Here is a 14,034-nt window from a genome sequence, read left to right on the forward strand (position 1 = left end):
TTTGTATAATATTTAGCATTTCTCTCAAGAGATCCTTCTAAAAATTACACACTGCACCTTTAAAGAGCACCAATTATCTGATTCACGGTTTTAAATTTCCTTTGGTGTGTAAGTGTGTATTAGTACAAAAAAAAACTCTTTGGTCATTTTTGAGCGCGATGCTAATGGTCTAATAAGATTCAATGAATAATGCTAAGCTATGCTAAAAGTGGTACCGCCAGACCCCGAAATCGGCTGGACGGATTCCAAAACTGTAAAAATCAAATGTAATAATATTATTTGTATTATTTTTCCAGCTCCAACATAGGGGAGCTGGAAAATGAACCTATTTTCCAAAAAAGTTGAGTGTCACTAAGAAAGTTAATGTGACCCCTGCTGTCTAAATGAGTCAGAGGTTTTCATAAAAATGAGAACATTTAATCTCATGTCTAGCGAATCCAATGCTCATAATGGTCATTGAACATCTAAAATGATCTTTATTTGTATGTTTTCTTTAGGTGATCTGTAAATGCTTAACTAATACACAAAGGATGGTTTTGTGGTCACAATGTGTTCCCCTAAAGTGTTACCTAAAATACTGTCTCAAATGAGATCTCTTTGACTTTCAGTTGTCTTATGGCAGTGAAAAACGAGACCAAATAAGTGGAGACCAAATGGAGATGTTAACTAATTTCCCGCTTTACTCAGATTTTTCTCCTAAGACCTCAACAGATCTCAACAAAGTCTTAAACTGTGCCAAGATTTGCCAGCATACCAAAGTATGACTTAATTAAAAGTCCCAAAGAGATTTTAACATGAATGGTTTAAATAAAATTTATCCAAGATTAATGATCTGGATACTTTTGTGTCAATATTGTGTCAGTGTGTATTTTATTTGTGTTTTTTTAGGAGAAACATCTGAGATCAAGTTGACATTCAAATGAAGCATATCTGAAAACTCCCATAAGTATTCTGAGCTATGAAAGCGCAACATCTGAGCAATAAAATCTTTCCTCTGGGCTTTCATGAGAGCCCAAGTCCGTGGTCTCTCAAGTAAAAAATCATCTCAGATGAATGTTTTCATGTCAATCCTTAGAGTGTTTCTTGCAAGGTAACTGTTTTCATCTTTCCTTCAATAGATACACATCTGGGCAAGCCGAGACTTTGCCTTTTTTATTCTATGAAGCAGTTCCAATCTTTTATGTCTGAGTATGTGTTTATGCTGTGGCAAATTAGTCTGTCAAATTAGCCCATGGGCTTTGTTAACATTCCTGTCGTCTGACTCGTCAGAACATCACAGAATCACCTGATATTAAGTTTTGTTTTAAATGACAAGATGAAAGATGCCAAATGGGATTATTAGCAGCATGTACAATTGACATAATTAATAATAATTAATTTCATAATAATAATAATAATCTGGAAAATCCATCTTCAACATGTCTAACTGAAATGAGAGGATGATATTAATCGCGTTCTTGTGTGGCATTACAGTGTACATCCAATATGTAACAAGACATAGAAGCATCCAATCATTAAGATGGAAAGAAAAAATAAAATATTTTTAACATAACACCTTATCTACAAAGCAGATCTGTACCGCCCATGTTCCACAGAGACTCATAAGCTCCTCATAACTTTACTTTTTGATTTAAATGTTGGCAGAAACAAGCCGTCTCATGCAGGAATGAACTTGTGATACATTATATCAACAGATATAAGACCGTGATTATTACCTCATCAGCCAGACACAACAGTGTCTCATTAAAGTTCTCCAGGCAAAGCCGAGGCACCATTTTTTGTTTGTTGTAAGGATGAAATAGATTAGATGATACAGCAATCTTTGTCTAGTACTATAACCTCGGTTAGAAAGCAGCAGGCCCAGACAAAATCAGTTTTGTGCTGCTTTTAAAGGAAAATTTGCATAATAGAATTATTGCTTAGTTGATCTATCGCTTGTGTCGCTCGGACATTAACGTTACTGTGCTGCACGCATCAGAAGGTTTTAAGGAAAGCAGATGAAGTTAAATGAGTGTCGCGCAACTGACGTCTCACTCTTTTGCACTCCAGCATGATTTGCGATCACACTAGTGGGGTTTTCATCCAAACGTTAAGCAACTCTCGAAGTTTGCAAAAACAGAAAAACAAACTTCAATTACTAGCAGTGCAGCTTGTAATTGCCAAACTTGAATGCTGTGCACAGAAAAAGAAAGGCAGAATATTTGATGCAGACACTAGCAGCAGGTGCATTATGATGATGTCGAGCCCCATATATGGGAAAGACAATGTCAGCTGATACAGCTAGATGATTCGTTATGTGCGTTTAATGTTCGCTACGTCAGAATTTATTCGGCAAATGCGTTTCCATCTCCCATTGTTCGTATTTAGGGCCCTATTTTAACGATCTAACCGCATTGTTTAAAGTGCACGCTGCACAGTCTAAATTGGCGTGTCCGATTCCACTTTTGCTAATTCAATGACGGGAAAAATGGTTTGTGCGCCAAGCGCACGGCCTAAAATGGTTGTTCCTATTCTCGTAATGAGTAATGTGTGTGTTTTGGGCATAAAGTGCAATAAACCAATAAGAGTCTCAGCTCTCATCCCCTTTAAAATCCAGTTGCGCTGGCACCATTCCGAGGAAGAAGACCACCAGTTTAAGATTGATATTAATAAATTGCGTTGTTTTCATTTGTATTTAAATTTTTGTTGTTTTTTTGTATTAAAGGACAAGTTCGGTATTTTACACTTAAAGCCCTGTTTTTAGATTGTTTATGATGAAATAGAATGGTTTTGACTGAAATGTGGAAATATGATGCTGGCCCGAGAATTTGCGGGTGTTTCTTGTATCACCTCCCACCTCTATAATGGCTGACTAGGTGCACTGGAACAATCCTTCTTAAAATGCATTAAACTTTCGTTTACAAAGACGTGAAACTCACCGAGTGGTCAGGGGTGTTCACTGATATGCTCACACAAAAATTGCTGCAAAAGATGCTTTCCAACAGCTGTTTTATCGTAGTTTTTGTCCAACTCCATTGACTTGTATTAGATGTGCTGTGAGGTATCGTATTACTCCGCCGCCGGGAACTTTGTTTCTATTCTTGCAATTGGCAAAGGGGGATTATCGCAACCAACTGGCCTGGAGTGTCTATTATTCAAGCTCTCAACGGAAGAATATACGGGTGTGAGGCGTTTGGAAAAATAGGTCCACAAGTTTACAACGAATGGTAAAACACCTGTTGGAAAGCATCTTTTGCAGCGATTTTTGTGTGAGCATATCAGTGAACACCCCTGACCACTCGGTGAGTTTCACGTCTTTGTAAACGAAAGTTTAATGCATTTTACGAAGGATTGTTCCAGTGCACTATACAGCCATTGTAGAAGTGGGGGCTGATACAACAGAAACCGAAAATTCTCAGGCCGGCATGATATATCCAAATTTCAGTCAAAACTGTTCTATTTCATCATAAACAATCTGAAAACAGGGCTTAAAGTGTAAAATACCGAACTTGTCCTTTAAGACCTTTTAAAAAGTCGTTTTCTTTAAGTCAAATTAGCAGGCTTTTAATTGCTGTAAATGAATTGATAGCCTACATGATCTGTGTTATCTCTAAAAAAATAATTAATAAATTTGCAAGAAAATGTTAAAATGTACTCTAAAAATACTTTATTTGTAGCCAACAGGAGATAAAGAATTTACAAACGTGTAGAGAGTCGAAACATTTTAGCACTAGGACTGCGCAGAGAGTGTTTTGAAAAGCATTACTTAAAAACGGTTCTCATCATATTCACCGGTACAAAGTCATCAAATACAATAAATCTGTGGGGTATCATTTAAAAAAAAAAAAAAAAAATATATATATATATATATATATATATATATATATATATATGCAATATTTGCTTTTGTTTAAAGCAAAACATCTAATTACTTACCAGGCTACAGGTGAAGCTGCTCTTTTGCTTTCTAACGTCTAATAATCGACCTCATTTATGTCCAAGAGACCCAATCTTTTACATTATTAATCCTTTGATTTTTTTATATTTTAAAGTTGTTGTGTTTCTGCGAATCTATGTGATAAGCAAACGCGCATTGTCGTCCCGTTTATAGGCGCATATTACTAACGCGCTCATTAAATAACAAAAACAATACTGCGCCATTGACTTTATGCCATTAAACAACAAAAAGCTGGTCTAGTCTATTTTAGTTGCCTCAAGATAGCAAAGCGCCAACAATGCGCCTGAACACACACACCTTGTTTTCAGACCAGAATGCCCATGGGCGCAAAATTGGGCACAAATGCATTTGTTATTTAAACAACGTGGCACTAAACGTGAAAATTATAATTGCTCCAGGTTGAAACTACCAAAAGACACTTGTGTCACGCATTGCACTGCATTGCGCAGCATTTTTATTTTAAATTTGGCGTTTCCATCACTCATTTTGTATGCAATAATACAAAATGCTGTGATGGAAACCCAGCTACTGTGAAATTACTGTGAAACTCCACAAAAGTTGTCTACCTTCTTTGGCTTAAATCTTAATGCTTTAGTTTACACAGTAGCCTACCATGCCTGTGGACATTGCCTATTAGTGGTCTACATGTGTAATTGCAAGTAGATGCGAACAACAACGCAACGTAGAGGCTACGGCGTAGGTTCGACGCAGAAATATAATCGGTCTTTACGGCCACAGAATGAGAAGTTGAAGTGTTTATTGTCTAGAGGTATATAATGCAAACCAGACAAATAATGAGTACTAGAATTATTTGTTTTAGTACCAATTTTTTATTTTGCTTACGTTCTGTATTATATTTCAGTACACAAAAGGTGTTTCTGTAGATTAAATTTTCTTACAATATCTGTATAAGAATAATGTATTTTTATGTGACCTGTACATGTTTCAGTAAATTTTTCCAGCTATTGTAGATTTTATAATGAATTCTGTGCGCTCCACCCTGTACAAGTAAAAATTAGCATAGGGCAGGGGCCGATTGCTGTCTTGCGTACCGGACTGTAAACGTGGTCATGCTACTTAAATGGCGACCGCGCCAGTAATACGCTGAATTATACGATAAATTCACTCCAGATGTGGCAATCATCCTCAGCCCTCAATCTGACAGTGTGCACAGCAGCATCTGCAGTAGCTTTTGAAACTCACTGTCTGTCTTTCTCTCTCTCACACACACACACACACACACACACACACACACACACACACACACACACACACACACACACACACGGTGGCTCTGTGGATAGTCCTGAATGTTTGCGTTTCTTTAAGAGATTGCTTCCATACCTGCATTGCAAACACTCTGTGACTCTATTTCCTTGCACTAAGCTGAAATAAAGGGCGTATTAGCAAATAGTGTTTATTTAACCCCTTAATAGATGCACCGTGGTAGAAGTTAGGTGGAGGCCCTTTTCAAAACAAAGCTTTTGGCTCGTTGCGGCTGACACTTTGATTAATGTGAACCAACAGTGCAATTACCAGCGCTGTTATTGAAGATCAGAGCTGTTCTCTGCAGATATGCAATCAACTTTGCAAAATACACAGCGGTTGCGAGAAACAAGCACCGTCAATACGGCGTGTTTATTTGGTGCAATTAATTAATGAGGCAATTAATCGTAACCTGTGACCTATACGTTAATTTCATGGGAAGTCGTTTTCCTGCTATACTGTTGCTACCTGCATGCATGGGTTTGCAATGGACACATGCAGTCGTATTAGTATGATTTATATGCATTGTTTTCTAAAGCAACTTAAAATCGATGCTTTTGTCATTATTTTCATTCATGCATTATATGTTCTTATTATTTGTGATTAATTTGATTAATATGCATACAAGCTGAATTAAATAATAATGAATTACCATGTTTAGAGAACTTTAATGCCCCAATGCGCCTATTTTATAAGCTTCCTGCAGTTATCAAGTAGTTTTACCAACACACTTGGAGAAATAATAAGAAAAACTAATTATGATACTTTTTTGCTTTAGCAGAACTTGTTGGAGGCACTAATTCAACTCATTATGTTCGAGTTAGATTTTCTTTGTGGAAGTGCTTTCTAATAAGTCTTTTAGTCATTAGAATAACGCAAGAAAATAGTTTTTACAGGAAAATGCATTCCCTTGATACGCTTTTAGGACCAGCGAAGACACTGTCTCCATTAGATTGCATTATGAGGAAAAGAAAATTACAGTCCAAATGAAATGAAGCAAACTCGTTGCACTTTTGCAGATGGTGGACAATATGTCTTGGGTGAGGAGCGCGCGTCCAATTATTCCAAGTTTCGAGATCAGCAGAATTTGCGCTCGTGTTGATCGAGTCTTGGTGGTTTGACCAAGCGTGTTTGGGAACAGTTGTAGCTGTCCTGTCCGTTTAGAGGCCAAAACGTAGATGTCAAAAGACGTCACAACGGGAAAAGGAAGTTTGCTTAGCTGGTCCTTTGGAGCCAGGTGCAAAAGTTGGCCAGACTCGCTTTCTCTCTCTCGTAGGCAAGCGTCTTAAGTCACTTTTCATCACCTAACATCTTTATCAAACCCATGGGTCTAGTTTGTGTTTTCTTATTCTCCTCTGTCTTGGGGGTCCGGCACTGAAAACTACAGCAGGTGATGGTATGAGCTCCCTCGTGTCTTTGCACATGATTAATGTATTTGAATTCTCACGTAAAACATGCGCTGCTAAGGAACCTTTTGATTACAAGTAGTCGGGTTGTAAAATGTCTTTGCAGACTGTGCTTTTTCGTCTCGCAAGTTGAATTTTCCACTTGTTTTTTTCTTTCGCATGGTACATTTGCCTGTAAAGTTAAATCGTTTTACTGAGTGGAAAGGATGGCGTAGGTATTTATTTGACTTGCTAGAGATTGTGCTCCAGGAGGACTGCTTGGAGGAGCTGTATTTTACTGTATCTCTTCAAATTAATAATACTTGGCAAATTGGAGAGCTTAATCCCCTTATTTGTCGGGCACAGATTTTTTGGGTGATACTGCAGCGATGGTCACTCGGGGAAACTTTAAGCAATCAAAGAACGAAAGAAATCGTAGGAGCATGCCACTGAAATCAAGGATGCATTTGGCAGACACTTTTATCCAAAGCGACTTGCATTTAAGCTAAATATTTTATCAGTGTGTGTGTGTGTACACGATTGAACCCGTGACTTTTTGTACTTTTAATGCATTGCTTTAGAAATATTAGCTTAATACACATGCCCGTACTTCATTAGCATTTTCATTTTGATTAGCTCAAAATGTCACAAGCATCTACACCGGGCACGTTTGTTATTTGTTTGTGAGAGTTTTTAAACCGAACCCTGTGGCAGTCAGGGTGGTCGTCTAGACTGCCAAAGATGCCCCTGAATATTTGGATTGGGAGATTTATTTATTTGTATTCAGGATGAATATGCAACATGGAAAGTGCGATCCTCTTCAGAACATCCTGCTTACAGCAGGTCATTTATCCCTTCAGACTGTGGTTGGTCTGCGCAGACACTGGCATACACAGTGACCGAGTTACGTTGACACACCCCACCCACTTTCAGTTTAGTGGGCAAACATTTATTCGACTTTCCAACTGTATAATCAGTCTTTTTGGAGTGCAGCACAAAAATATGTTGAAGATATCAATAGTGTAGGCCTAATAAATATGCGTATTACCTTAACATAAAAAAGTACTAGCAATATGCTGATGTCAGATGGCCTACAGTAGCCCTAAAATAATTTGGACAATAAGTTTTGTGAAAATTTAAATAACCAAATAATTAATATTATAATATGATATTATAATAATATTATACAAAATAAATACATGTTTGGACACTTTTTGGAAGAATATGCAAATTTGATAAACGTTAGGTTAAGTTAGGACACCTGCGTGAACTTGAGTGCTGACTTCTTACTGTAAATTAACTGTTGGTTAAACCAACACTGTAAAAAAATTGCTGTAATTATGCAGCTGGTTGCCAGTAACTTACTGAAGAAGATAAAGATTAAAAATATTTCATGTTTATTTAACTTTGAACAAACTGTTGCTAGTAAATAACATAAATGTAAAATCTACAGTAAGTTACTGGCAGCTAGTTGCCAGTAATACCCAGTAATACTGTAATTTCTACAGAAATGTTTTACAGTGAACACTATGTCATGGCAATTTGAACATTTTTTACGAGGTGGGTGATTCCTCTTAATTTGTTCGACCACATTTGTACTTTTTTTAACGATTTGCCTTGACCCCTGTGATGTTAGGGGCGGGGTTTCGTTATTGTTTTTTCATGATAATCGTACATTTTTGCACGATTAACTTCATACTTATTCATATGAATTAGCCAACTCGTAAAATATGTATAAATTCTCGTGAGATCAGGCTGGTTAAACGTAATAAAAAACATCCCTTAGAAATGTTCAAAGAACGAAAAATGGTGTAAAAGACTAGACCTGATCTCACAGGAATTTGTATGTATTTCATGAGTTGGCTAATATAAATTTGTACCGAGTGAATCGTACAAATTATTAGAAGTATTATTATTAAAAACAAAAAAAAGAACAACAATGAAACCCCGCCCCTAACCCCAAAGTCACAGGTGGGAAAGCAAATCATACTAAAGTGTACGAATGTGGTTGAACGAATTATTGTGAATTTGTACAAAGTGAATTGTTTAAATTATTACATGTTTTATTCTTAAACTTTTGATGGTTGCTTGTACCTTGAGCTCCCTCTTTTGGAGAGGAATTGTAAACAGGTCAGAGGTGAACACCTTATTTAAGGAAACACCTGTGATTAATTTGTGAAATCGCCAGTACGCTGAAGAAGGGCGTTCAGCCCGAAACGTTCGTTGTGGGCGATTAAACGCTATTTTTGAAGCTTGAACTGTGAGTGCTGTCCCTTTCTTACATTTTATGACATTATTCACATTGAGGGATTCAGCACCCAGTTTGATTGTCCCCATTATCAGTAAGTGTGAGCGTGTTGTTGCACAGAAGATTATTCTTAAACGCACAAATATTAAAAACAGTAATAAAACCCCGCCCTTAATCTTAAAGTCACAGGTGCAAAAGCAAATCGTACTAAAATGTGCCAATGTGGCTGTACAAATTATTGCGAATTTGTACAAAGTGAATCGTGCAAATTATTAGACTTATTATTTTTTAATGCACGATTATTAAAACCAATAATGAAACCCCGTCCCAATCTCAAAGTCACAGGGGCAAAAGCAAATCGTACTAAAACGTTTGAATGTGGTTGTACGAATTATTGTGAATTCGTACAAAGGTAACCGTACCAATGATTAGACTTATTATTCTTAATGCAAGATTATTAAAGTAAGATAAAACTTCGCCTCTAATCTTAAAGTCACAGGGTTGAAAGCAAATTGTACTAAAACATGCGAATGTGTTGTACGAATTTTTGTGAATTCGTACAAGTGAACTGTACAAATTATTAGACGTTTTATTCTTAAATGCATGATTATAAAAAACCCCGACTCTTCTCACAAAGTCACAGGGGCGAAAGCAAAGTGTACTAAAACATTTGAATGTGGTTGTACGAATTATTGTGAATTTCGTACAAAGTTAATCGTACCAATGATTAGAATTATTATTCTTAATGCAAGATTATTATAAAACTTCGCCTCTAATCTTCAAGTCACAGGGGTGAAAGCAAATCGTACTAAAACATGCGAATGTGGTTGTACGAATTATTGTGAATTCGTACAAGTGAACTGTACAAATTATAAGACGTTTTATTCTTAAATGCATGATTATAAAAAAAAACATAATGAAACCCCGCCTCTAATCACAAAGTCACCAGGGTGAAAGCAAATCGTACTAAAACATGCGGATGTGTTGTATGAATTATTGTGAATTCGTACAAGTGAATCGTACAAATTATTAGACATATTTTTCTTAAACGCACATCTTTTTCTGAAACCCCGCCCCTAATCTTAAAGTCACAGGGGCGAAAGCAAATAATTCTACAATGTTTGAATGTGTTTGTGCAAATTATTGCGAATGCGTACAAAGTAAATCATACAAATGATTAGACGTATTATTCTTAAATGCACGATCATCAAAAACCAATAATGAAACTCCACCCCTAACGAATCGTAATGAAAAGTTTGAATGTGGTTTCGCGAGTTATAGCAAATTCGTACAAAGTGAATCTTACAAATTATTAGACTTATTATTATTAAATGCACGATTATTGAAAAACAATAATGAAACTCCGTCCATATTCTCAGAGTCACAGGAGTGAGAGCAAATCGTACTAAAACGTGCAAATGTGGTTGTACGAATTATTTTGAATTAGCCACCTCATAAAAAACATACGAGATTGTGTTGGAAGGTCCAGCATCATTGGTTGCAGATGCAATTTGGTTTTGTGTTTATAAACCAATGCAATTCAATTAATGTTTTTAATTATTTCCCTGGTACGCAAAGAATACCGGGGTATTACTATAGTAATAGCATTCAGGAAATGTACACCCTGTTTGGTCTGTTCTTACTGCTTTATTTATGAATGTATTGCACAGATCTAATTTTACAATGCATGTTATACTTGTGTATTATATGCATGCTACGTATATATTATATACATTATATGTTTTGTGTAAAGTATGATAGTTGTCTATTCGCAGTGTGTGGAAGTCATTTTTGTAAAAACTTCTTAAACTATCTATCCTAAAACTCATCTACTGTAATTGTGTATTTACCGATAAGAGTCGTTATCCGTTTCTAAATCGTTTGACCTGTTTTTGTTTTATTACCTGCTACTGCATGCTCGCTGAATAGAGATTTGACCTGCTGTCAGTTCTCAAAAAATCTCTCCACACACGCTTTGTGTTCAGTCTGCCTTGGCTACAACAGCAGTCATCTGGTACATATTACCTTGCACACATGCTCTAGACAGCACCGGTTGACATTCAGGGTTAAACAAATCCAGCCAGCGTACAGACCATAGATCAGCCCGACACCAGTGCGCTCACACTGGCTACTGTATACATCCTCTCTGCCTGTTTTGCTATGACTGCAATGGACCGAATAGCTTCTCTTGAAACAGATTTCGTTTAGTTAGTTTCATTTCCTACCAGCATATTCTTCCAAGGAACATAAAGTACAGTATGATGTTTACAGGCTACCCAACAGGAGCGCTTCAGCCGAGGTGCCCTGAGGTTACGGGTTGAAATCAATAAACAGTTGCCTCACTTTTGGGTTTGTTATTTTAATGCATAAACTTTAAGTTATTAAATGCAGTGAAATTGCTTTTTTAGGTTTTAAATAAAGTTATTGACATTCTTAATTTTATGCAAGGTTTTCCACTTTTTCTTGCCTTTCCTTGATTTGCATAAATCAAAACTATAGAGTAATTATTTAAATATAAATAATCAAATTGCGATTCAATGCAATTCAAGTGTCCTGTTGGAGTACAAAGTGATGTCCGTCTCTTGGGACTTTTACCTCGGTGGATCTTTTAATTTAGTTTTAGTCCTTTACAAAACCATTTTTAATGATGTGCCATTTACAAAAGCAAAAATGGCCAGGAGAAATCTGATGTTCACGCATATGTGATCTCTTATATGGTGATTTATCAGCCGATGAAATGGGTCTTAAACAAGTAACATCCAGCTCTGATCTCACATCTGAACGCAGGACCGCGCGCACGTGCAGACACATCTTGTCCGAGTCGAGCGAGAAAACTTGAGATCCTTTTTGTATTTCCCCTTTGCCTGATTTCTCACTTCATCACATGGCAATTGGAACTGACAGCATAATTATCAGATCATCCAAAATTGAAAAGTGGGTGGGTGAAAAGGAATAAATAAAAGGGGAGGAAGGAGGGGAAAAAAGGCATCATCTTTGGAGGGTTGGCAATGGTTCAGTCATGTTGTCAGCGAGACACGTATGGTTACGGGGAGGCAGCAGTTTGGAGATTGCGTTGCGGGTGTTCCCTTGATGTACCCTGACAGGAACCAGATTCAGACCCGAGCGCCGGCGTCTGAGCTCTGCGCTTTTTATTTGTCTGGCTCCTTCGGGTTTTTCCTGGCCCTGTAGGCCCCGTTTTGAGATCCTGAGGCCACTTATGCAGTTTGCAAGCTTTAGTGGGAATAACAAATACGGGCAGAGAATCATCTAAACCTCCTGTAGCAGTAGAGAAAGAGGCACAATCACGCTATTGTTCACAATGTCAGGTCAGAAAATGTGAGGGGGTCAACTTTTGCAGCTTTATTGTGTTGTTTTTGTGGTCTGTTTGTTAGGTTGTTGGACTAAACAAATTTTGTGTGTTGCTGTTCCTGTGGCTTGTATTTCATTACCAGTAATCTTATTAGTTAATAGAAAATGTTAATCATGCTATAATATGATACAATTGTTGCAAGGTTTAAAATGACTCGAGTGTGCATGCTACTAAAATAATTCATTCAATGTCATTTTTGTAGAGAAATTAGATGGACAGTCGTTTCTCATATTAAACAGGCCATGTTATCAAGTAAGTCAATATCTGACGAGTTGGGAGTGAGAACATGTTGACGCTTTTTCAACAAAATATTATTATGTGAAATTGGGTTACACACATTTTGATATGTCCACTTGAACACGCTACATAACTATAAGTTATATACTATAAGCTAATACTCTTATTAGAGTATAAGTAGATTGTTATGGTGCGTTCAGACCAAATGCAAAGCATCGCAGTCCTTGCTTTAGATTACTTGCAGAGATTTTGTGTCGTGGAAATTTTCCGCTTGAGTTGAAAATTTTTAAATTGCACGAAAATTGCAACCAGATACCTCAGCTTTACCCACGTCCCGCCTTTTTACTCATTTTCGAATATCCGCGAGTGATGCGTGATGACGTTCCGCCAAGATGGGCGACGACAGGCAACCCCTACTTTAAGCTTCAAAAACGATCTTCAGAAACCAATGGGTGACATCACGGACACTCCGTCCATCTTTTTTTATCACCCTGCGCGAGTTTGTGTCTGTTTGTATGTAATATACTCTCGCAAATCGTTGAATTCGTGTTTGGTGTGTACACCCCAATAGGGATAGGGAAGCAGTTTGGGTTAGTTAAATAAGTTGACATTTAGTTGGAAATTTATATATAGATGGTCTCATCGGATGCATTTGCATTGTTGCAGTTACGCGTCTGGGCGGAACTTAAAGGATTACTACATTTTCTTTAAAAAATCCAGATAATTTACTTATTACCATGTCATCCAAAGTGTTAATGACTTTCTTTGTTCAGTGGAGAAGAAATTATGTTTTTTGAGGAAAACATTCCAGGATTTTTCTCATTTTAATGGACTTTAATGGACCCCAACACATAACAGTTTTAATATAGTTTAAAATTGCAGTTTTAAAGGACTCTAAATGATCCCAAACGATCCTGAGGCATAAGGGTCTTATCTAGCGAAACAATTGTCATTTTTGGCAAGAAAAATAAAAAATATGCACTTTTAAACCACAACTTCTCATCTTCCTCCGGTCCTGTGACGCGCCAACGCGACCTCACGTAATATGTCATCACGTCAAGAGGTCATGGATGACGTATGCAAAACTACGCCCCAATGTTTACAAGTGTGGAGAAAGAGGACCGTTCCGACGTTGTTGTATGAGGAATGATACGAATTAATTTCTTTGTGTCACTTTATTGTTTAAAATGGTCCGCAAATGTGCGTTTCATATATGTAACACGTGACCTTTCCACGGCATTACGCAATTACATGAGGTCGCACTGGTGCATCACACATCCAGATGAAGACGAGAAGTTGTGGTTTAAAAGTCCATATTTTTATTTTTCTTGCCAAAAATGACAATTGTTTCGCTAATTAAGACCCTTATGCCTCGTTTCAGAACGTTTAAAGTCCTTTGAAACTGCTAATTTAAACTGCATTAAAACTGTTAAGTGTTGGGGTCCATTAAAGTCTATTAAAATGAGATAAAATCCTGGAATGTTTTCTTCAAAAAACATAATTTCTTCTCGACTGAACAAAGAAAGACATCAACATTTTGGATGACATGATGGTGAGTAAATTATCTGGATTTTTTTAAAGAAAATTGACG

This window comes from Paramisgurnus dabryanus, chromosome 12 (assembly GCF_030506205.2).
Source record: "Paramisgurnus dabryanus chromosome 12, PD_genome_1.1, whole genome shotgun sequence".
In the NCBI taxonomy this organism is placed as follows: Eukaryota; Metazoa; Chordata; class Actinopteri; order Cypriniformes; family Cobitidae; genus Paramisgurnus; species Paramisgurnus dabryanus.